The sequence below is a fragment of the Mustela putorius genome, unplaced genomic scaffold, assembly GCF_011764305.1.
Source record: "Mustela putorius furo isolate JIRA1106 unplaced genomic scaffold, ASM1176430v1.1 tig00003850_pilon_pilon_pilon, whole genome shotgun sequence".
Classification (NCBI taxonomy): Eukaryota; Metazoa; Chordata; class Mammalia; order Carnivora; family Mustelidae; genus Mustela; species Mustela putorius.
Genome location: NW_025422002.1, coordinates 14,176,912 through 14,199,447, shown reverse-complemented (window position 1 = coordinate 14,199,447; position 22,536 = coordinate 14,176,912). Strand labels below are relative to the sequence as shown.

Genomic DNA, 22,536 nt, shown 5'->3' with positions numbered 1-22,536 from the left:
AAGAGTGTCCTACACAGAGCCTTTGTACTGGCTCCCAGTGCTGTGCTGAGGGGCATTTACAAGGCATTATCTCCATGGCAGCCACTGTCCAGAGTGTAATCTTATTTACTCACCAGCCCAGAGATGGTTGCAGCGGAAGGTGTTAGTTAGCCTCAGCTGTATAACAAACATCCCCAAACTAAGGGGCTTAAACAATCATGACATATTTGGCTCACAGTTCTGTGGGTTGGAGATTTGGACTTCCCTCACCAAGAGGTTCTTCTCCTGGCTCGGCAGGGCTCCCTCATGAGTCCTCATGGTGTCTTGTCCCCCGGTGGGCCACCCTGACTTTTGCACATGACAACAAAAACAAAACCTGCAAGGACTCTTCAGGCCCAGGCTTACAGCTTGCACAGGGTCACTTCCGCCATATTTGATTAGCCCAAGCAAGTCCCCGGGCTGGCCTCAAAGCAAGGGCAGCAGGAACAGACTCCACCTCTTGTGAGGATTGCTGTAAAGTGTCATGGCCATTTTCCCAAGCTATCACATGGATGATGTCTGTTTTACAAAAGGGATGGCTGGACTGCAGGTCCAGCGTCCCCTCCCACCAGTCCAGGCCTGTGCACCTCAGAGCACAGAGAGGGGGGCCTCACCAAAGAGGCTACTTTGAGGGGTCCCAGGCTGGCCGGTGACAAGCAGGGGCTTGACTCAAGAGGAGGATTAAGGACACTAAATCCATCCCTCAGGCTTGAAGCCTGGCCAAAGTAGCAGGGCACTGTTCCAAGGGCAGGCCTCTGAGGGAGACGAGCCCAGGGGCCCCCACCACCCGCCACCAGGCTGCCTGGCTCTAGCTTCACCAGCCTGTCCTGCGGGGACACCCGGCCCACCCGGGGCTCTGATGGCTGACCACAGTCCTTGCCCACGCTGTCAGGACACAGGGGTACCACACACTCACACCCTCAATAATGTTTTCCATGGTTGTCATAGGGCTGGGGCTCCTGAGCCAGCCTGGATGGAAAGCCATCCTTCCCATGTGCCAGGTTGGTTTTGAGACCTTGGGTAGGTTACTGCACTCCCTTGCTGAGCCTCAGTTTCCTCCTCTGTAAAACAGGATTGAAGAGTATGCTTTCCTCACAGGGACATGATGCGGATTGGAGAAAACAAGCATGTAAAGGACTTCTCTCCAGACCGGATAAATGTGACATTGTCTGGAGAGGGCAGCCATCTTCAATTATGGTCTCGCGTCTGCGGTCCCGTCCACAAATCCTGGAGTGCAAATGTGATGGGGGCTACGAGAACAACACAGCACCTAATCCACATAGTACCTATCAGCCCGGACTCACGGGAGCCGCCGCTCTAGCCCACCCAATTGCCAATTCTACTGGGAAGCCTATGCCTGTGAGGGGTATACGGGCGAAACAAAGTTACCAGGTAGCCACCAAATTCATTTTCTGATTTTTGTTTTTCAAAAAGTTGCTGGCTATGGGAATTAAGGATTATTTGGATGGTTATAATTATTAGTTGCGATTCTCAACCACAGCCACATATTACAATGAGCTGGTTAAAATGCAGGTTCTTGGCCTCACGCCAGACCAAAGGAATCAGAAGCACCGGAGGTAGGCTCCAGGGAACGGGCATATATATTTTTTTTAATTTTTTTTTAAGTAATATCTACACCCAGTGTGGGGATCATATACACAATCCTAAGATCCTGAGTTGCATGCTCCAACAACTGAGCCAGCCAGGTGCGCCAGAATGGGTACCTTTTCTTTTCTTTTCTTTTTTTTTTTTTAAAGATGTATTTATTTATCTTGGGGGAAGGAGGGGCAGAGGGAAAGGGAGAAAGAATTTTAGGCAGACTCTGCGATGAGCTTGGATCCCAATGCAGGGCTTGATCTCACAACCCTGACATCACAACCTGAGCAGAAACCAAGAGTTGGACGCTCAGCCCACAACCAGGCGCCCCCAGAATGAGTATTTTTTTTTAAAGTTGCCAAGGTGAGTCTGATGCCAAGCCAGGGATGAAATGTATCTTAGAGATTGTAAAACAGCATGGTGGGGAGAGTGGGGCTTTACTGGTTTAGGAAGATCAGGGGAGACTCCCCTAAGGGTGGGACCAAGCTTGAGCAGAGCAGACAGAGGAAAGGGAGGAAGAACTTCCCCAGCAGAGGGACTAGGATGCACAGATGCCCCCTACCTCCAACCCATGACAGGGGGACCCTTAGCAACCAACCAAACCATGGGAACTGCAAGGTGCCTAAGGCGGCTGGAGCCTATGAGGGAAGGGCCCCAAGGCTGAGCTGTCTCCTCTGCTTCCTTTCTGGTGGGGTTCTGAGGGGAGCTTCCAGACCAGGGTCTTTCCTGAGGCTGAAATCTGAGCACATGGACGCTCTATTCCCAGAGGAAAGCGAGCAGCAACTGTTCTTCCCTTCTCAGCCCAGGGAGGGGATAAAGTTAAAATCAGAGTGGGTGCAAGGAGCTGCTCAGACCCATCAACACAGCGGTTTTCAAATGCTTTTATTTTGTAAGTTATTTCGGTACCTTTTTGTCAAACAAAATATTTTCCCACTGTCCCAGTAATGGATGGAGCAAAGAGCTGGTAACACTGGGGGGTCTGGAGTCCTGTCCTCCCTCAACCTCCCCCAAGTCTCTCCACATTCCCTTGGGACTCTGTGGGACTCAGCTCAAAAACTCCAGGGAATCAAGGCTCAGAGAGGGGGACAGCAAGGTAGCCCAGGGAGTTCCTGTCATGAGGGCAAGGCTGGGGCAGGATCCCAATCCCCGACTCTCTTTTCTGTGCTCTTCTGGCCTGGATGGAGTTCCCCAAAACTTTGTCCCTTAGATCTCCCTGTACAAGTGTTTCTTTGGCCACATCTCACCTGTTAGGTATGGGTTGAACTGCACCCCCCGTTCCCCACCAAAGGGATACATTTCAAGTCCCACCTCCCAGAACCTGTGAATGTGACTTTATTTAGAAATAGGGTCTGTGCAGATGTAACCAAGGCAAGATGAGGTCATTAGGGTGGCCCTAATCCAATATGACTGGTATTTTTTAAAAAGAGGGAATTTAGGTTCTTGGTGACTGGTCCCCAAGGACATGGGGTCCCGCAGAGTGAAGATTTAAGTCCTAAGTTTTAAGTTTTGATGGCAAAACATAAGAAGTTTGCGGCCAGGATTGTGATGGTATGGGAGAGAAATGCAGAAGGTGTAACCAGGACCCTAAACAGAGTTCTCCCATGGACGTCTCACTGAGACATTATGCTACTATATGAAAAGCCTTGCTGTCGCCGACAGGGAACTATGAATGCTCCCAGTGGACCTATAACCGGAGACAGCGCGCAAGGCCAACTTGATGGGAAGGAAGTGGGCAGATCCATGACAGAACTGCTGAGGCCTGTGGACAGCAGGTCCGGTATGAAATCCCTGTGCAGCTATCTCCTTCCTTTCTCCAGCCCCATTTTCTTTTACATCTTATAATAAACCAAGCACAGATATGCAAGCAGGGCTGCATATACAGAAGCAACCTCACAGCTAGCCATGGACCCTCTCTTTTATTACGCGAAAGAGAAACTGAGTCTCAGAGTAGTCTAGGAGTGGAAGGGTGGTTGCCAGAGGCTGGTTGGGAGTGGGGAAGGGGCAATTATTGTTTAATGGGTACAGAGTTCTAGTGGGGGAAGAGAGAGAGAGAGAGAATCCTAAGCAGACCCCATGTGCAGAGCATAGCACTGGGGCCTGATGTGAGGCTCGATCTCACAACCCTGTGATCATGACCTGAGCCAAAATCAAGAATCAGACACTTAACCAACTGAGTCACCCAGGTGCTCCAACTACAATGAATGTTTTTTAAGTAAAAGAAGAAGCCGCAGCAGCGGAAGAAATTTAGGACACAGGGTAATGGCCATGGGAAATCAGGGACACGCAGGGAGAAGGCTTTGTGACAGCAGAGATAGAGATTGGAATGATGCAGACACAAACCCGCGATTGGTGGAAACCACCAGAAGCTAGAAAGGGGCAGGGAAGGACAGATACTATCTACCCAGAGCCTCAGAGGGAGCAGGACCCTGCTGACACCTTTATCTTGAACCTCTGGCCTCCAGAACTGTGACAGAGCAGGCTTCTGCTGTTTTAAGCCAGCAGAGTGTGGTACTTTGTGAAGGCAACCCTAGGAAATTGAGACGCCCTGTAAGTCATTCCTCGTTTAATTTCTTTCCCTTCGAAAGGGCTCATTTTTAAACAACGTGCATACGTTTTGCTCAAAAGTAAATCTCCCATCACTGCTATAAATGGAAGGCCACAGTCCTTTCCATAAATAGAAGGCGCCTTAAAAATAAAGACAATGAAAACCAGGCAATGGTGACTCTGATCTGGGGATGCCTTTGTGGAAAAAGGACATGAGAAAGTGGCAAAGGGTGTTGAAGACACACAGGTGCCTACCTCACTGAGACTTCTTGATTTATCAGAGAGAGAAAAAGGAGAATTGAAAAAAGAAAACCTGCCTGTTACCTGAAAATGTCACATTCTGAGACACCTCTAAGGATAAAGAATTCTGACATCTTCCGTTTATGTTTGCGGCCACAGAGCCCAGGAAGGCTCAGTAACTTGCCTAAGGTCACACAGCATCGGTGGCCAAGTCTGGATTTGTGCTGCATCCCTATGTGCTTTTCTAGGAAATGACTTCTTGTTTCCACCCAGCCACCCCAGGTCGTGTCTGGGTGGCTAAGAGTTGAGCACATGGAGCAGAGTGGGGCAGGAAACTCTGAAGGCCAAGCACATAGACACAGCCTATGTGTTCTAATCCCATAGAAGTTATAACCAAGTGAAGGGTATGCTTCGAGTGCCTGGACCTGGATAAACATTGGCTCACACCAAGGGTTAACCCAACAGATAAATATAAATCAGATTTTTCTCTTCTTGCGCCATTGGATCACCTATACTGAAAATCAGGGTCCATGCAGGTAGCTGTCCCACATCCTGTCACATATGGTCACATGCTAAGCAACTGAGGTCATGGGGCATATCTCCCAAATCAGGTATCTCCTTCACCATTGTTCTGACCCTGAGATCATTTTCTTCCTTCTCCCTTTGCCTCTCCCTCTTCTCTTAACTAACTTCCATTGCCTGCTCGGGCCTATGAGAAGGAGCAGGGCTCAAAACTTAGAGTCTGATATGGTCAGATTCGAATCCCAGCTCTGCTGTGTGGCCTGGAGTCAGTGGCTTATCATCTCTGAGCGTCAGTTTCCTCATCTGTGAAATGGGTTCCCTCTGCCCAGGTTACTGGGAAGAGTCAAGAAGACAGTGCTTGTGAGCTTAGGAGCTTAGAAAATGCTCATTCCCTCCCCCTGCCAAGACTGCAAGAGATGAGAGAGGTCTTCTCGGCACTGCTGTGTGCCCTGGGACCAGTCACTCACCCTTTCTGAGCCTCCACTTCCCTGGGGAGCCTCAGAGGGCGCCTAGGGCCACTCAGAGCTGAGGGATTCTGGGATTCCAGGAGTGGAGCTGGGGTGGCCTGTGAGCTGGGGCCCACCCTGGCTGGCTCAGATGACCAGTCCCGAGGGCCCAATCAGGCCAGCCTTGGATCAGGCCATAAGTGGGAACAAAACAGTCAGGGAGCTCGCCTCTCTGTCTTTGTTTATTGTCTGGGAGCTGGGAATATTTTGAATTGTTGTGTTTGGGGAGGGAGGGAAAAATAACCAAATATAAGAAGGCAGCCAGTGAGAGGCCCGGGCAGGAATGCAGAGGAATTAGGCCTGCCTGGGTATGTCTGGGAGATGGTGATGCCCCCAGAGGCCCCCACACCCACTAGGTCAAGGATTCTCATCTCTGATGAACCATTCACAGTGCCTGGAGAAGTTAATTTTTTTAAAAGCTTCATGCCCAGTTACATTAGGGTTTCTAAGGATGGGGCTCAGACAGCAGGGTTTTGTAAGCTTTCTGGGTGACCATAACCAGCATCCCCAAGTTTAAGGGCGAGTGCTCCCCACAGCAGCAAATCGGAAGCCTCTGAAGGGCTTAAGGACCGTGATTGCTGGGCCTCCAGCCGGGAGTTCCTGAATCAGGACATCTGGGCCTAGCCTAGGACTGTGCCTTTCTCACTAGTTCCCAGGTGCTGCTGCTACTGGCCTGCTGGCCCCACTTTGAGACCCTCTCCTCCACACTCTCAGGACTCAAGATGTTGTCAGTGGCCTGGGGGCATTTGCCTGGAGCTAGTCAGACATTCAGGATCTTGGGCCCCACCCCAGCCCGTGCTGTGCTGTGCTGTGGAATCAGTCTGCATGTGAACGACAGACCCAGGTGACTCCAAGCACTTTGCCGCTGGAGGAGGGCCAGGCAAGGTCACCTCGGCTAACCTTTCCAACTATAGATGGAGAGACTGAGGCACTCAAAAGTGAAGGCCTCTGGGGGGTTGTAGAACCATTAAGGATGTCCTAGGACTTGGATCCAGGTGTCTCCAGGGCGAAAGGGGAGGGAAGGGAGCTCCTGTGGGTGGAACTAAATTCAGTTTCGTCGGCTGGCCCCATTAGCCCCAGCTACACAAACGGTTCGTTTTGCAGGGTGCATGTGTGTGTGTGCGTGTGTGTGTGTGCGTGTGTGTGTGTGTGCGCGTGCGTAGGAGGGGGTGATCCCTTCTGTGGATGTGTCCAACAACTGTAGATAGCTACAGCTCCATTCATTCGTTCAGCAGACGTTTCTTGGGCACCTACTGCAGGCCAGGCTTCACTCTGGGTCCTGGGAATATGGCAATGGACCTGGCCGACAGCCCTGCCTGTGTGAAGTGGGCAGCCTCGATGTGGAAACAGAGCTAAACAAGCCAACATAGAAATGATCAAGGTACATTCACAGCTTATGATGGAAATAAAACCAGGCCACGGCATCATGCCCGGAGGGAGGCGCCGGTGGCTGTATGAGGCCCAGTGGTCAGGGAAGGTCTTGAGGGAAGAGACACTGACGTTAAGGCCTGAAGAATGGGAAGGAGGCAGCCCTGGGAAGGTTTGAGGGGAAAGTATTCTGGGAGGCGGGGGCAGGCAAAGCCAAGGCCCAGCAGCAGAAGGAGCTTAGGTTTGAGGAAAAGCCTGGGAAACCAGGGTGGTGAGAGCGGGCAGTGGGGGTGGGGAGGAGTGTGGGGAGTTGGGATGGGCAGGTCTCAGAGGCTGTGAGGAGTGTGGGCTTGGTGTCAGCTTGGTGGGGGTTGTGGAGTGTCGAGTGGTTTGAAGGAAGAAAGAGAAGGGAGTGAGTCTGAGGATCTTTCTTCTGATTTTTTTTACTGAGGTATACACTGCATTGAGTGGAATGCACCTGGCAAAAAGACACAGCTCTGGGGTGTGCGTTCACACCAGGGCTCAGGATAAAGCCATCTGGCCAGCCCCTCCCTCACCCCCAGGGGTAATCCCAGCGCCCTTGTCCAAGACTAGAGACACACTTGGCCTGAGGAGTCATCCATGTGGTCTGTGAGGTTCTCTCACCAGGGCTGGAGTTTTCGAGAACCCCCTATGGTTTTACACATCTCAGGAGTCCTTCATCTGTGTGTCTGTTTTTCCATTCTCCTGTGGGTGTTATGCAACCAAGACTGTTTCCTTTTTGTTGTTGTTGTTAATTATGAATAGTGCTGCCATTCACAATCTTCCCCAAATCTTGGTACAGACGTAAGTTTTCATTTCTCTTCGGTCAATGCCTAGGCATAGAACTGGTGGCTGTAGGCGAAGTGGATTTTAACCTTATAAGAAATCGCTGAACTGTTTTTCCTGGTGGCAGCTGGGCCATTCCACTCCCCCACCAGCCATGGAGGACAGATCCAGCATCCCTCTGGCCCCTGCATGGAGATGGGCCCGGGTCAGGGGCGGCAGGGGGTGGGGGTGGGCAGGAGAGGAAGCCAGGAAGGCAGGAAGGAGGCCCTTGCAGTTCCCAGAGGGGAGACCATGGTAACCTGGCTTGGGGTGGAGCCGAAGCATTGCATTGGTGACTGAATAAACAGGCACGTGGGACCCCCTACCCTGAATGGCTGTGCCCTGCCCTCACAAGTCCCTTGTCCCTGGGAACAGATTTGCCTTTCCTGTCAAGGGAGAGGAGGAAGTGAGTCCTTGGAGGCTTGCCACCTACAGGCCACATCTGGCAAGCATTTCCTGGGATCTTCCGTGCTCTAGGCCCTGTGCTCGGTGCTGTTGGGGATGCCTGGCTTATTATGGGTGCTACCGGTTCAGGGCTCCAAGTGTGGCTGAAGCCCGGCGTGCAGGAGGGCAACGAGCAAAGTGCTCTGGGGAAGGGAACAGCATGGAGGAAGGCTGGAAGGTGGGAATGCTCGGAGCACACACAGGGGGGAAAGTCTGTGAGCATTCTGGTTATCCCAGTGTCAGGCACCAGGCTCAGCGGTTCATATGAATCTTCTCCACTTCATTCTCACAACCCTCTAGGACATAGAGATGAGGGTTAGCCTAGCTTAACAAATTACGAAACTGAGGCACAGAGAGATTTCCCCACCATGATTCAATCTAGGTCACACAGCCCGTGAGAGATGAAACTGGGGAGTGCAAATGGGCAAGAAGAGGATAGGTAGGGGGGAAGCAGATTCCTGAAGGTTTGAATGCTCTGATAAAGCCTCCATGGTACACGGGTCCATATGTACGCATTCAGCAGTGTAGGCAAATGGGTATGCCTAGAAGGTGCCCAGGAAGGGGACTGCTCAACAGTCCCATCGTGGTCCTTTGTCTCTCTAGGGAATGACATTCTGAAATGCTGAGCGGATGACCTTCGACAGGGCTGGGTGTGGAGGGGCTGCCCTGGGCTGGCCTGACTTGCAGCAAGCATCTCGACAACTCTTGTCGGTCGCCTGATAGATGAAACAAATGATTCTCTGGCAAGGGACTAAAGGTTTTTGTCCAAAGTCCTGGATCGATTTTATTTTATTATTGCCAGTGGCTGAAAAAACAGCATTATCAGGAACTTCTCAAAATCACATTCACTGCCTTTAAGTTAAGGACGGTGGAATGCAGCCTGAAACTTGGCTGTCTTTCCTCACATGCCCTCCGTGATCTCTTTCCGGCCATCGATTTTCATTCTTGAAATGGCAGGAGTTAGTCCCAACGGGATTTCAGGCTAATGTGTGGCTTCTGAAGGAAATCTCTGCCCGGGTTTCCTTGAAGTTCCCTTCTGGCCGCCAGCACTTTCCGCTACTTGGTGCTCACAATCTCTTCCCAGAGCTGCCAGCTACAGGGGCAGGACCAGCGCACGAAGTACACCCCGGGTGTGTGGCCTAAATGAAAGAACGATCCAGGTGGGGACTCTGGCACCCTGGGGGTCTCATATCCCCATGTGAGGGCCTGGCTGATGTCCCTCAGCTCCAAGGGATGGTGGACAGGTAGATAAAGGGCCCAAGGGGGCTCCATCTTGCCATTATCTAAATGGGGAATCTCCCAGCCAGACCTTCAGATTTCTTTTAAAGATTTTATTTATTTATTTGACAGACAGAGATCACAAGCAGGCAGAGAGGCAAGCAGAGAGAGAGAGAGGAGGAAGCAGGCTCCCTGCTGAGCAGAGAGTCTGATGTGGGGCTTGATCCCAGAACCCCGGGATCACGACTAGAACTAAAGGCAGAGGCTCTAACCCACTGAGCCACCCAGGCGCCCCCAGACCTTCAGATTTCTAAATCGTGAAAGCTTCCAAGGTTTACTTCATGAATATTAAAATGTTTAAAAAATATTTTAAAGCCAAAAAAAGCACATCTGGGTTCAGTGAAGGGCCCCGAAGTTTGAGACCATTCCTCACGATGGCTTAGCAAAGCAAGACTCACTGTCGCATGTCGGTTATAGGGAAGCTGACCCCCAGAGAGTGGACACACAGGCCCAAGTCACACAACTGGGCAGCAGCAGAGGGGGAAATGCAGACTGGGGGGGGTCTCTGACCTCCACGGGCAGCTCTCTCCAGTCCACCCTATACTGCCCCAGGTCCCCCGTCCCCCAGCCCTTCTCCACCTCTTGGACCAGCCAGCTTTCCTTGGGGTTGAGGTTGGAGCCCTTTCTGGCTTCTCTTCCCCTTCCCCTCTTCCTTCCCCTTTCCCCTGCTTGTTCTCCTTCTTGGCTTGGGTTTAAATTCTAGCTCTATGACTCACCCGCTGAAGGACTTTGGACAAGTTATTTAATTTCTCTGTGGCTCAGTTTTCCCTTCTGTAAATGGGGGACATTAATAGTACAACCCTCCTAGGGTTGCTGTAAGGAGTCAGTGAGTTGAAATACACAAGGGCCTTGGGCCGTGCCTGGCATGCAACTAAGTTCTCTCTCTCTAGGGGTCTGCTAAATAGAATAAGTGTGATAAACATTTCTTGAGTGTCTACTGTGTTCCAGGCCCTCTGATGAAACCCAAGACTCAATGGGGGCACCAAGGACAAGGCCCCACCCCTCACAGAACTTACACTCTAGAGGAGGAAGACACAGGGCTCGATGAGCCTCATCTGCACATCCCATGCCGGCACAATCTGCAATGGGCCTTTCCAGATTGCTGCCCTGGATGGGCCACTCCCCCTCACTGCTCCTGTGGCGTCTACTGCCTTTGCTCACTCTCTGTGACCCTCAGCTGGCCCATATCACCTCTGCCTAGGGCCTAGCCACTCTTGCCAACAAGCTTTGGCACAGTGGCTTCCTCTGCTTTTCCCTCCCTTCCCCTCAACCCCTTGGCTTAGGCAAAGCTGCCTCTCCAGAGTCACTTAACCACATTACGACCTGCCACTTTGCACTGCGTGCAGTGACACACTCAGGGAGGCTGGGGGAGTTGTTGCTTGCCATCTGCTCCTCCAGCTCATGGAAGAGCCTCAGTCTTATCAGGAAGGAAGGGAGAGAAATGTGAGAACAAGTTTGCTTCTCTCCAGCTTTGCTTTTCTCACCCATAAAAGAGGAGCAGTCACCATGAACTCGAAGGACCGAATTGAGCAGCCTAGAGATGGATGTCACCTGGGGTGGCTGGGTGCTTCCTAGAGGAAGGGGCAGCAGAGGACAGTGGAGAAGGGCAGGGGGACGCCCTGGAGGAAGGCACGAGGGGCCGACATCTGGCTCAGCTGCAGCTAGGGGTGAGGTAGCCTGCTGGAAGGTCAAGATGGAGGTGGACAGCAGGGGGCCTCAATGAGGAAACCACGCAGAGAATAAGTGTCACCTCTCCACTCCTTAGCATCCCTAGTGCTCCCTCTGGGGCTGTTAGGAATCTCCTTCAGGCAGTGGATCCAGACTGGGCCAGGTACAATGGGGATGGCTCTCTGTGGAGCCCGTATTTCTTCCTTGACTTTCAGTCTAAACGGTGGAAGGAGGCATGTGTTCTCCACACAGGCTTCCAGGTGCAGAGAGGGAGGGAGTGAGAGGAGAAACTGGAGAGTTTTCAGAGAGGGGACAAGCGTTGCCAGAGGTCACAAAGCACTCTTCCTCCTGCCCAGACAGGGCATGAGTGTGGAAAATGGATTCAGAGGAGCCGCTCATGCAAATAACAAGAATAATGGCACATTCCCCATTTTCATTTAAAAATAGGCACGCTAGTGACACTTGGCTCTTCTTAAGTGCTGGGTGCTGTTCTGAGCTTTTTACACTGTTAACCTGGGATCTTCAGAACAACCAGAGGAGATAGGTTCTATTACATTTATTTCCATTTTACAAATGAGGAAACTGAGGCACAGAGAGCCTGAGTAACCCAGCAGGAGCAAAGCCAAGAATCGGGGGTGGGGGGTGAGGGCTGTTGACCGCTTCACATCACAGTCTCAGGTCACCCTTAGTTCCTCCCGGAAGGCAGCGGGGGCGGGGTTACTGTGCCCATTTTTCAGAGGAGCAAACCGAGCTTCCGGGGAACCTGGATGATCGCCCGAGAGGAAGCGGCGGAGCAGTTTGGCCCTGACCACTCGCGGAGCCGCAGGCCCCTCCCATGAGCCAGGTGGATGGGCGAGTGGTGGGGGCTGGCGGCTGCTGTTAGGGGAGGGGGTGAATCGAGGCCGGGGGCTCCCCTGCTCTTCATCCGGAGTCAGGAGGAGGCTGAGGACCGGCTGTATCACTTGGCACCAGCGTTTGCAGGGAAAGGGTTTCCTCGAAAAGTGCGCTCTAATGGGGGAAAAGCAGTGGGCCGAGTGTTGGCCGCGCGGCACGAGGGTGTGTGCGCGCGCGCTCGGCGAGCCCGGGCTCTTTGTCCGAGCCCGTGCGCGCGTGCGTGTGCGGTGTGTGCGAGTGTATGTGTGCGCGCGTGTGTGTATGTGTGTGTCCGCATGGGGGGCGGGGCTGGGCGTCCGGCCCCGCCCCGGCCCCGCCCCCGGCCCGGCCAAGCTGGTATTTTTCCACCCAGCAGGATGGGTGATGCTGAGAGCTGCCTGCTCAGACAACAGACACGCGAGGTCAGGAAGAAGCCGCTTATAAATTACCGCTTCCTCCGCGCCGCCGCCAGCGCCGAGCTCCGGGCCCTGGCCGCAGCCCCGCTCGCCTGCCAGCTCCGAGCCCCGAGGACCGCGAGCCCAGACACCCAGCCACGCGGAGAAGGAGCGAGGAGCGCGGACCCCGCGGGCCGGATTCCGAGCAGGAGGGCAGCCCCCGGCCGGTGGAACCGAGTGCAGCCGAGCGCAGCGCCGCGGCCGCCCCAGGTACCCAAGGGACAGGGAGCTGGGCGCGCGGAGCCCCCTCTCTCTCCCCGCGCTCCAGCCAGCCCCGACCTCACTGCCGATTGACCCCCACTCCGGCGTCCCTCTCGCCACCGAAGGACGGACGGAGGGTCGCCCTCTCAGACCCGCTGGCGGGGCTGTTATTGTTTCCCCAGCGAAAGGGCTTGGGCTTTTCGTGCAGGCGGCAGGTGTGTGTGTGTGTGTGTGTGTGTGTGTGTGTGCGCGCGCGCTGGTGCCGATGTCTCTGTCTCACTGGGTGTCTGTATGTATCTCCATGTCCATGTGTGTCTGTGTGTTTCCGAGGGTGGCTGTTCCTTCATTTCTCCAGCAATATGCACTCGTGTGTCCCAGTGTATGCCTGCTGTTCTGTGCCTTCTTGGGTTGTGCGTGTCTGTGTATTCTGGCGTGTCTGTGATACCTGAGTGTGGCTGTGACCGTGTGTCTTAGGATGTCTGTCCCGGTGTGTGTCTGGTGTGAACCTGTTTGTATGTGACTCTGTCACCCAGTACCTGGCTGTGCACGTGTGTGTCCCTGATTGTGGCTGTGTCTCCGGGCCCCTGGTTGCAGGCGCTTGTGTGTCCTCGGCATACCTGAGGGAGTGTCCCCAGTGCCTAGAGGGCTGAACAGCCAGAGCTGATTCTCCAGGGCCGGCACTGATTCGGATGAGGTGATGGGGGGGCATGGCTCCAAGGGTGCTGCCCGTGTGTGGCGTGCAGGTGGCAGTGCCAATGTCCAGCCGTCTTGAGTGGCAGGAAGGAGGCCCCGAGGGCCAGCTGGGGGCCAAATGGGCAGCAGGCAGGGACGGCAGGACACATCCTTCTCTGGCTTTTTCTCCTTCCTTCTGAGGGTTCCTCTTTTAAACAAGAGGTTCTCTCGTTCCCCCTCCCATCAGGGAAGCCAAGTAGAGAATCTTAGGAACCTTCTGCGATAGCCCCAAAGCTTTAGCCTAAACTGGAGGGGAGACCTGTGGGCCACCCCCTGCCCCGGCGTCCATAGGGAGGTGTGCGCTGGGCAGGGCCACCAGCCTGGCTATTTTGGTCACTGCGTGGCCCCTGCCAGATCCTGGCGTCCCCTAGGACCAGCCCCACAGCTTGGGAGTCAGCCTGGGCCCCCATTTCCTGCCTGGAGAAATAAATCAGCTCAGTAACTGCCCAGACACTTGAATGGGGGTCTTAGGGCTGAGGTTTAGTGGCGCGTGGCTGGCTTCGCGTGGCTCCACGAATTTGGACTTCGGTAAATTGGCCCACGCTTTAGCACTGCTGGCGTTTAAATAAATGTCATGGAGGAGATCTTTTTTAAATTTCTTTTTAATTTTTTCTTGGCTAGAAGGGAGGGGATCTCATCCAGAGTCTCCCAGCCAGAAGGAGTTTATTTTTGTGAGAAAGAGCGGGTGAGTGCTTAGCAACCGCCTACCTCACTCTCGACCAGGGAGTCATCCTGGGAGTGTGGGGTGGGCATGAGAAGGTGCGGGGGTGGGTGGGGGAAGGAATTGCATCAGGATGGTGTTGGGGAGACTAGAGGGATGCCCGAGGGCCCAGGCTAAGAACCACCATAGGGTGGGATCGGCAGAGTGACTAGAGGTCTTAGGCCTGGCTCAGGCCCTACCTACTTGACCTTGTGCAGCCTTTTTTTTTTTTTTTTTTTGCCTCAGTTTCCTCATCTATAAAATGGGTGGAGTAGACTGGTTATGGGATAAATAGGCACTGAGAGGCAGGAGCCTCTCAGTCCCCAGGGAGCTCTGTTCAGTTACTGTGCCTCAATTACTGTGCCTTCATCAGTAGGTGACCTTGGGTGATTCTCTTGGCCTCTTTGAACCTCAGCTTGGCTGTCTGGGCAGCAAGGACGCCAGTGCCGGCCTCGCTGTGTCCTTGAGGGGATTGAGGGAGATGAGGATGAATAAGCCTGCGGTAAGCTGTAAAGCCGGCCTCGGCTTCGTAGCTGCTGATTAGAGGGTGTCACGAGGTCTCAGGTCACTGGTATATGGCAGGGCCAAGGTGCACTCTTGAGCTTTTGTCTTTCGGGGATACCCTTGTGCTGGCTCATAGTGCAGTGGCAGTAGATGTCTTCTGCCCAGTTCTTTCCTCTTGTCCTGCAGTGATCGGGTCACATCTGCTTCAGAGTCAGGAGGCCTGGTGGAAGTGCCCATTTTAGAGATGCACAAACTGAGAGCTGCCCAGGGGGCTGTGCCTTGATCGTACTGTGGATGAAGTGGGCATCAAAGGTCTTTCCTCGGCCAGCTGTGAGTTTTGGCCCCAAGGAGCTTTAATCACTGATGTGCTGAGGAGTTGAACTTGGACAACTGCCGTTGAGACCGGGGGAAAACAAGAGACAAAAGATGCCCCAGTCCTCAGGATTGGAGAGAGAGTGCGTGGGATCCACTCACCTCACCCCGTGATTCTGTCCCTCGTTATTCATGCTCCCTTCCGAGTGCTTTCTGGGGGAGTTCTTCCACTCTTCCTACACAAGTGTCAGTCCACAGGAGGCTTTGGACACTGATGACGGTATTTTCTAACTCCCAGCTTGTTTGCCTGTCAACCTGTCAGAGGACTTGGGAGCTGAACTTCTCTGAGAGTCTTTCCAAAGGTCCTGAAATGATAAGACACTTGTGAGTCATTAAACGCATTCGTGTGTATAGGAAAGAGCTGACAAATTAATTATAAGAAGCAGAATGCAGCTTAGAGGGGCAGGAATAGAGGGCTGGCCTTGGAAGTCCAGGGGCACCCTGGCAGTGCAGGCTGATCAACTCACCTCTGCAGAAAGTCAGAAGCGAGAGTCAGATTCTTTGGGTCTTCTGTCCTCTGCAATGGTCAGCTTATCTTGGCCCAAGTGTGTGTTTGAATGTATGGGCTCTGGAGAGGAGTTGTGGCTGTGGAAATGCCCAGGGGGACCTTCGAGTGTGAAAGAGAGCTCTTCTTAAATGTCCCTCACTAGCTGTTTAATAAATCTTTTTTTTTTAATTTTATTTATTTATTTGACAGATTACAAGTAGGCAGAGAGGCAGTCAGAGAGAACGAAGCAGGCTCTCTGCTCAGCAAGGAGCCTGATGCGGGGCTCCATCCCAGGACCCTGGGCTTATGACCTGAGCCGAAGGCAGAGGCTTTAACCCACTGAGCCACCCAGGTGCTCCGCTGTTTAATAAATCTTGCTAAAGTCAGCTCTGGCCTGGCCCTGGATTTGGGGTAGAATATTGGCTTTCCAGGTGCTCAAAGCCCAGAGCGAGATAGGGCAATGACCATGCCATCCAAGGCATGCTATGAGGACTCAAGTGACCAGGTATGTACTGATGGCAAGGTCATAGGCACAGGGCACTTCAGCCTCTTAAAAGAGGTGATGTCAGAGCTGGCATCTTCTGTGAGTGGATGGGTGGAGGAACAGTATGGGCTGGCGTTTTGGGCAGGAGCCATAGCAGGTGCAAAGGAACAGTGGCATGAAATAGCCAGGTGTTTTTGTAGAATAGGCCTTGCAGGGTTCCTGCCCAAGAAAACGGGGACCCGGGGGTGGGAGGGTCTGAGCATTGGGTAAATGGGCTTGAACTTGATTCTGAGGGCAGCAGGGATAGAATGGCACCAGACTGTGTTTGGGGACAGCAGTGGAAAAGCTAGTTAAACCCAGGAGCCCAGGAGACCCCCTGATGATGAGTGGGGAACTAGGCTAGGGTCCAGGAAACCGAGGGTGGCCAGGCCACCGCTGGTCAGGGCACAAAGCATTTTCCGTGCCAGTGAATCTTGCCCTGAGCTCTTTTTGTAAACACAGGGTGAAGGCCTGGACATGCTGTTTAATAGGTACACAGGCCATTAACTTACTGGCTTTGACCTCCCTGGGAGCATGAAGCCCAGGAGTCTTTAGGGTGAATTATGTCTGCCCTGGACAGGGCTTTGGGGTTTCCCCTCCCACCTTACCTAGTCAGAGGCTTCATTTGGAAAACCTGAGCTAAGGCACAGGGGTTATGGGTGGCTGAGAGAAAGGGCAGAGAGAATGGAAATTGCTGTGCTGTTTCTGAAGCTCTGTGAGTCAACCAACTCCCTTGTAAAAATCAATGTACAAACAACAAATCACCCAAAACAATAAAAGGGAAGGGGAGTGTAGGGGGCCAGGCAAAGAATGACTCGAGTTGTTATTATTATTTTTTTTTCCAAATTAAAATTTCCAGGTCTAGCATGGACACACGGACTCAGTCCCTACGGGGTGGAACCTGGGAATCTGTATTTTTAAATTTTGTCTTTCTTTTTAATTAAAAGAATTTTTTTTTAATTGTGATACAATTTACATATCATGAAATGCAAAGATTCTGTTACAGTTTGATGAATTTTGACAAATATATATACACTTGTGTAACTGCTGCCCAGATCAAGATAGAGAATATTTCCAGCTGTGAGGTTAGTTCCCCTCCTGGAGGTGACGAGTTTCTGATTTTTGTCACCCTAAATTAGTTTTGGCAAGCCTAGAACTTCATGTAAATGGACTTGTGTGGTGGATAGCTCTTTAGTGTCTGGCTTCTTTTCTGTTTATGTTTTTGAGATCCATCTGTGCTATGGATTTTATCATGGAATTTATCATGAGGTGATTCCTTTTATTGCTAAATAGTATTCCATTGTATGGATTCACCTATTGATGGCTATTGGGGTGGTTCCAGTTTGCAGTGATTATGAATAAACCTGCTCTGAGCATTCCTGTACAAGTCTTTCAGTGAGCTTATATTGTCCATTTTTCTAGGAGTGGGACTGCTGGGTCCTAGGGTCCACAGATGTTAACTTCATGAGAGATTGTCAAAGAATTCTTTTAGTTATATAAATATACGCCTCGGGGCACCTGGGTGGCTCAGGTGGTTAAGCATCTGCCTTTGGCTCAGATCATGATCCCAGGGTACTGGGATCGAACCCTGCATTGGGCTCCCAGCTTAGCGGGGGAGCCTACTTCTCCCTCTCCCTCTCCCTGGCTCATGATTGCTTCCTCTCTCTTTCTCAAATAAATAAATAAAATCTTTTTTTCTTTTTAAAAAGATTTTATATATCTATTTGACAGAGACAGCGAGAGAGGGAATACAAGAAGGGGCAGAGGGAGAGGGAGAAGCTGACTCCCCACCAAGCTAGGACCTGAGGTCATAACCTGAGCTGAAGGCAGATGCTTAATGACTAAGTCCCCCGGGTGCCCCAAAATCTTTAAAAAATAATAATAATAATACACCTCAAGCAATACAAAACTGTTTAAACTAAAAGTGATCCTCAGAGATGATTAAAAAAAAGTACACTCTAATCTTCATTCTGTCTTTTTCTCTAATAACAGTAAAGGCCCGTAAGATTATACATTTTCCTCTGCATACAGCTTTAACCGTGTACCTCAGCTGTCTACAGGAACATAGATGATCCTTTTTTATTACTTGCTAGATCAGTTTTCATTTCAGTTTTGATTTCCTTGTTGATCTAGGGCTGTTCAAGATGTGTTGAGCAAGCTAGCTGTAGTTTTGTTTTGGTGTTATCAAAAATGGCATCATAGTGTTCTTGCTTTGTCACTCAGTCTTCAAACAACGGGCCATTGTGGAACTGCTGCTTGTCGGAACGTACAAATAAATCTGCTAGGCCACCCTGAATGGCTGGTCTGCATTTGGGAGTCACTGACCCATTCCGGCCCGTGTTAAATCACAGCAAGCGCTGCCAGCCCAGTGAATGCAAAGCACCCCCCCCACCCCCGCCGCCCCTGCCCTGTGACTTTGAACTTCCCTGGTGGGCAAAGAAACAGGCCAGGGCTGCTGGGCATTCTGAGTTGGGAGGGAAGTGGTGCTCATCGAGCACCATAGATGCCTAATCTCCTTACTGCATTTAAGGCCTGTGCCTGACTTCAGGGTTCTTATGCCCATCTTCTGGATGAGTTCGCCCAGTCTCACAAAAGTGACTTGCTGCTGCTCACATGGCTGGGTTTGAATGGGAAGGGGAACTAGATAGAACCTGTCCTTATCCCCTGGCAGCACAGCAGGGGCACGCTGAGCACCTCCGGGGTGTCAGGCAGGAGGCCAAGGCCAGGAGGGCAAGGATAAGTAAGACAGCCGCCGTGCTCAGGTGGCTCAGTCTCAGGGGAAGGAAGAAGAGCTATATCAGGAAGAGGTTCATGAACAATTCCAGGCGTCTTAGCTAAGGGCAGGCAGTGGTCCGGGCAGGGAGAAGTGGGGAAGGTCTGAGGAAGAGTGGTCCTCTGGCCAGGGAGTATGGAGACTTCAGGACCTGCGAGAGAAGGCTCACCGCCATCCACTTTATGGACCTGGAGACTGAGGTCCAAGCTAGGCTGATAAGCTATCAAAAGGGCCATTGTTCCCAAACTTGCCTCCAGTCAGAGATTCTGTTAAACCGGTAAATCAGAGGCAGTGTTTTTACTTGTGCCTCAACTCCTGATGACCACGTTCACAATTCACATCCTAATTTTAACACAGCTAATGGGAAGGTGGAGTGAGATTCCTTAGGACTGGACTGCCCGGGAGACACCTGCAGACACTGGGGTGGGGGGGGGGTCTTGGGCAGCTGGACCTCCTGGCTCCTGTGGGCAGCTCTGGCTCGTGGCCATGGTGTGGGATAACACCCAGGCAATTTGTAAGAGGGCTGGAGGGCAGGAGAGTTGAGTTCTTCTGGTTTTGCTCACTTGGGTCCTCCCCATTAAGCAGAAGCTTGGACCACATTTCTGAGGGGTTCCTAGGGTGGACATTTGGAGAGACCTGCCCTTCCCCCACTGCTCTTCTTTGCACACAGTAGAAATGCTAATCACTTGCTGCCAGGTCCCACCATCCCCTTTCCAGCAGAAAGTGTTTAACCCAAGCCAGGTTGCCTGCCTATTGCCGGGTGCAGGGTGGAGGGGTGAAGTGGATTTCAGCAAAGTCATGCTTGGTGGGTGAAGAGCACCGGAAGTGGGCGGTCCTGAGGGCTCTGCCCTCTTGCCCCATAGCCAATTGGCACCTGGAGGTGATGGCTGCTGAGATCTCAGGGAAGACCCAGGCCATGATTTCAAGGACATTCATGCTTTCACCAGATGGCACTTGGTTTCTCCTCTCTAGGGGTAATATCCCTACAGCTTGAGACAATAGGCTCCTTGCCAGCCTCTATGCCTTCTAGGTCCCTCTCCGTACAGTCCGTGTGCATGTTACTCTAGTGCTCAGAGGTCTTCAGTGGCACCCTAGTGCTTTGTGAAATCAGGTTCACACTCCTTGGCCTGACATGAGAAGCCCTGCAGGATTTGGCCTGTGGCCAGTGTTCATCCTCATCTGCTACCACTTCTCCCCACCTCCTCGTGATTTGGCTGGTTTCTGCTCCAAAACCGAGCCTCGGGCTCCCTTGGTTCTGCCCGTGCTCATGCCACAAGGCCCTTCCTTCTCCTCTTTCTTCTTTTTATTTTCTTCAATTACTATTATTTTTTTTAAAGTAGGCTCCATGCCACCATGGGGCTCAAACTCAAGACCCTGAGATCAAGAGGCTCATGCTCTACTGACTGAGCCAGCCAGGCACCCCTCTCCCTTCTCTTCTTATTCCCCCTCTTCAGGTCGGCTTGAAGTTACCTGCTTCATGAAGCTGTCCTTCAGCCCCTTAACTGTGCCTGGCACATAGTAAGGACTCAGAAAGGAGCAGATGAGACGAAGTATTATGTCCATCACCCCACCTTGCTCAGAGCCTCTGTAGCACACAGTTAGGTCTTTGTGGTCTTGCCTTTTATTTGTTCACCTGACTGAGTTCACATCAGGAGAGATAGATGCTTCAGTGTCCAGCCTGGCACACAGTAGGTGCTCAGAACGCAAAGGCTCTCTGATCTCCTCTTACCCTGAAATAAGAGCCTGTAGTTTAAACATCCGAATGGGTACGGGCTTGGAAATTACGTTCACCCATATCTCCATCCATATGTATTGGTTCTAGGGCCTGGGGATATGGCAGGTGAACCAGACAAGACCAAATCCTGGCCATACCCTCATGGAGCTGATCATAAAATAGTTGAGAATGAATTATCCCAGCAGCCTGGGGCACCAGGGTTTCAGTGTAGGATCAAGTTCCAGGTTTGAAAAAAGAATACCAGTTGCTGCAAAATGGTCTTCCGGGGCAGTTCTGGACCACAGACATGTTTTGTGTTGCCCATATAGACCAGAGTTCTAGAATTTTCTAATTCAAGCCAGTGTTTTTCAGTGTGGTTTTTCTTTTTCTTTTCTTTCTTTTTCTTTTTTTCTTTTTTTTTTTTTTTTGCATCTGCTTCTGGTCATTGTCTGGTGTCTCTGAACATCTGGACATAACCACCTGGCAGCCCCCCTCGGACTCTCTGGCATGCCCCAGTGCTCCCCACACCAGTCCCCCCACCGGCTGTTTCTTCTGTGGGGCTCCGGAGGCATAGAAATGTGTTGTGTTGCCAGTGGCTCCTGGGCAGGTGGAGGCATTCTGCTCCGTTCATTCACCAGGGCTGGCAGCTGGAGGTGTAGCAGAGGGCTCTCTGTTTCTAGCCCTCCAGGGGGGACCCTTTTGCTTTCCTGGGTAAGGGGTGGAGTCACAGGCTGGAGCTGGGGAAGTCCAGGCGGCTCCCACAGTGCTCCATGTAGGTCTCAGTGCACCCCCACGTCAGGCTGAGACCCACACCTTCCTGGGCAGCCCCTCCACCGCCAGCCTCTGCTGTGAGTTCTGGGTAGTGGGCTCCGGGCAGAGAGGGTAGTTTGCCCCCTTGAATGCTAAACATCACCAGCCTTGGGCCGAGAAGCTCAGTGGCAGGCATACTCTGCCAGAAAGAAGCCCCAAATCTGAGACCTGGGATGTTTTCAGTGTATCTTGTTTCCTTGGCTGAGCCCGAGAATGAATTCCGGGGATCAGTACCTATTCTCTAAGTCTCACTGCGGGATCTCGGAGGGGTCCTCCGTAGTTGGAGGGCTCAGAGGCACGGGAGAAGCTTTCTGCCCTTTCCCACATTTCATTGCCTCTGACCCCTGCTTGTGGATCCCCCAGCCTGGGGGTGGTTGCTATACCTTGGCTCAGTGCTGGGGTATGGGGACAATAGCAGTGATAAAGACATGTACCTGTGCTCTTCAGACTTGAAAGCCATAAATATGCTGAGAGAGCTTGTTAAGATGCCCCTTTCTATGTGGGACGACGGAACGGAGCCCGGAGATTCTGTACTTTCCCAGGTAGTTGTCAAGGCTGCTGGTCTGGGGACCACACTTTGAATAAAGGAAGTCCATCCCAGCTCTTGGACGCCTATGGCCCTTCCCTAAACCAGGCCAGGTGCCTGGTCTAGATATTCTCCCCACCCATCCCAAGAGATACCATTATTCCCATGTTGCATGTGAAAAGTTGAAACCCCAGAGACTGTGGGTAACTTGCCTAAGGCCACACACCTGAGAGGCCGCTGAGCCCGGGCCCTCTGGGCCAGCACCACTTTGGAAAGGATGCTTGGGGAAGCCGTTTTCTGCTGAACAGTATCCACGGTCCAAAAGCCACAGGAACATTTTAGGGCAGTCAAGTCGGATATAAGTCAGGGAGAGTCCAGGGCCAGCCCTGCTGAGCTGACAGCAGGGCAGCCCGAGGCCATGTCAGGATCAAGTCTAAAGTGGGACTTACTGGGTACTGGCATTGCTGCCTGGTGTGGGGAGCCATTGAGGGATGCTCAGAGCTCCTAGAACATAATTGTGGATCTGCTGGAACCCAGGAAGGCTCCTTCTCACTCTTACACAGAATCCCAGGGCAGAGGGCTGCCTGGAGGCATCGGCAGTGGGATGGGTAGAAGCTGGGACCTAGTACGGGAGTTCTTTAAATGCTGGCACATTCTTGCAGCCCGGATCTCATTGAGGACTGAGGTTGCTGAGATCTTCTGCTTGGCTAGGACTTTGTTTTTACACAGGGCATCTGCACCAAGCAACTGGAAAGAGCAGAACAGATTTAGAGTCTAGGTTCTGGAAATGTGGTCACGGGATGTGAGGTCCGGTAATCACCTAGGAGCTTGTTAGA

The 22,536-nt window shown here is 52.2% G+C and overlaps 1 protein-coding gene across 2 annotated transcripts in view; it reads left to right on the top strand.

The window, feature by feature from the left end:
* Positions 1–12,263: 12,263 nt before the first annotated feature.
* The window catches only part of SLC6A6 (solute carrier family 6 member 6), an 82,708-nt gene continuing 72,435 nt past the window's right edge, over positions 12,264–22,536 (top strand). For both annotated transcript variants that reach the window (XM_013054910.2, XM_004738596.3), the window contains exon 1: positions 12,264–12,568. The gene's annotated coding sequence lies outside the window, so the exon portion shown is untranslated. The remainder of the gene's footprint in view (positions 12,569–22,536) is intronic.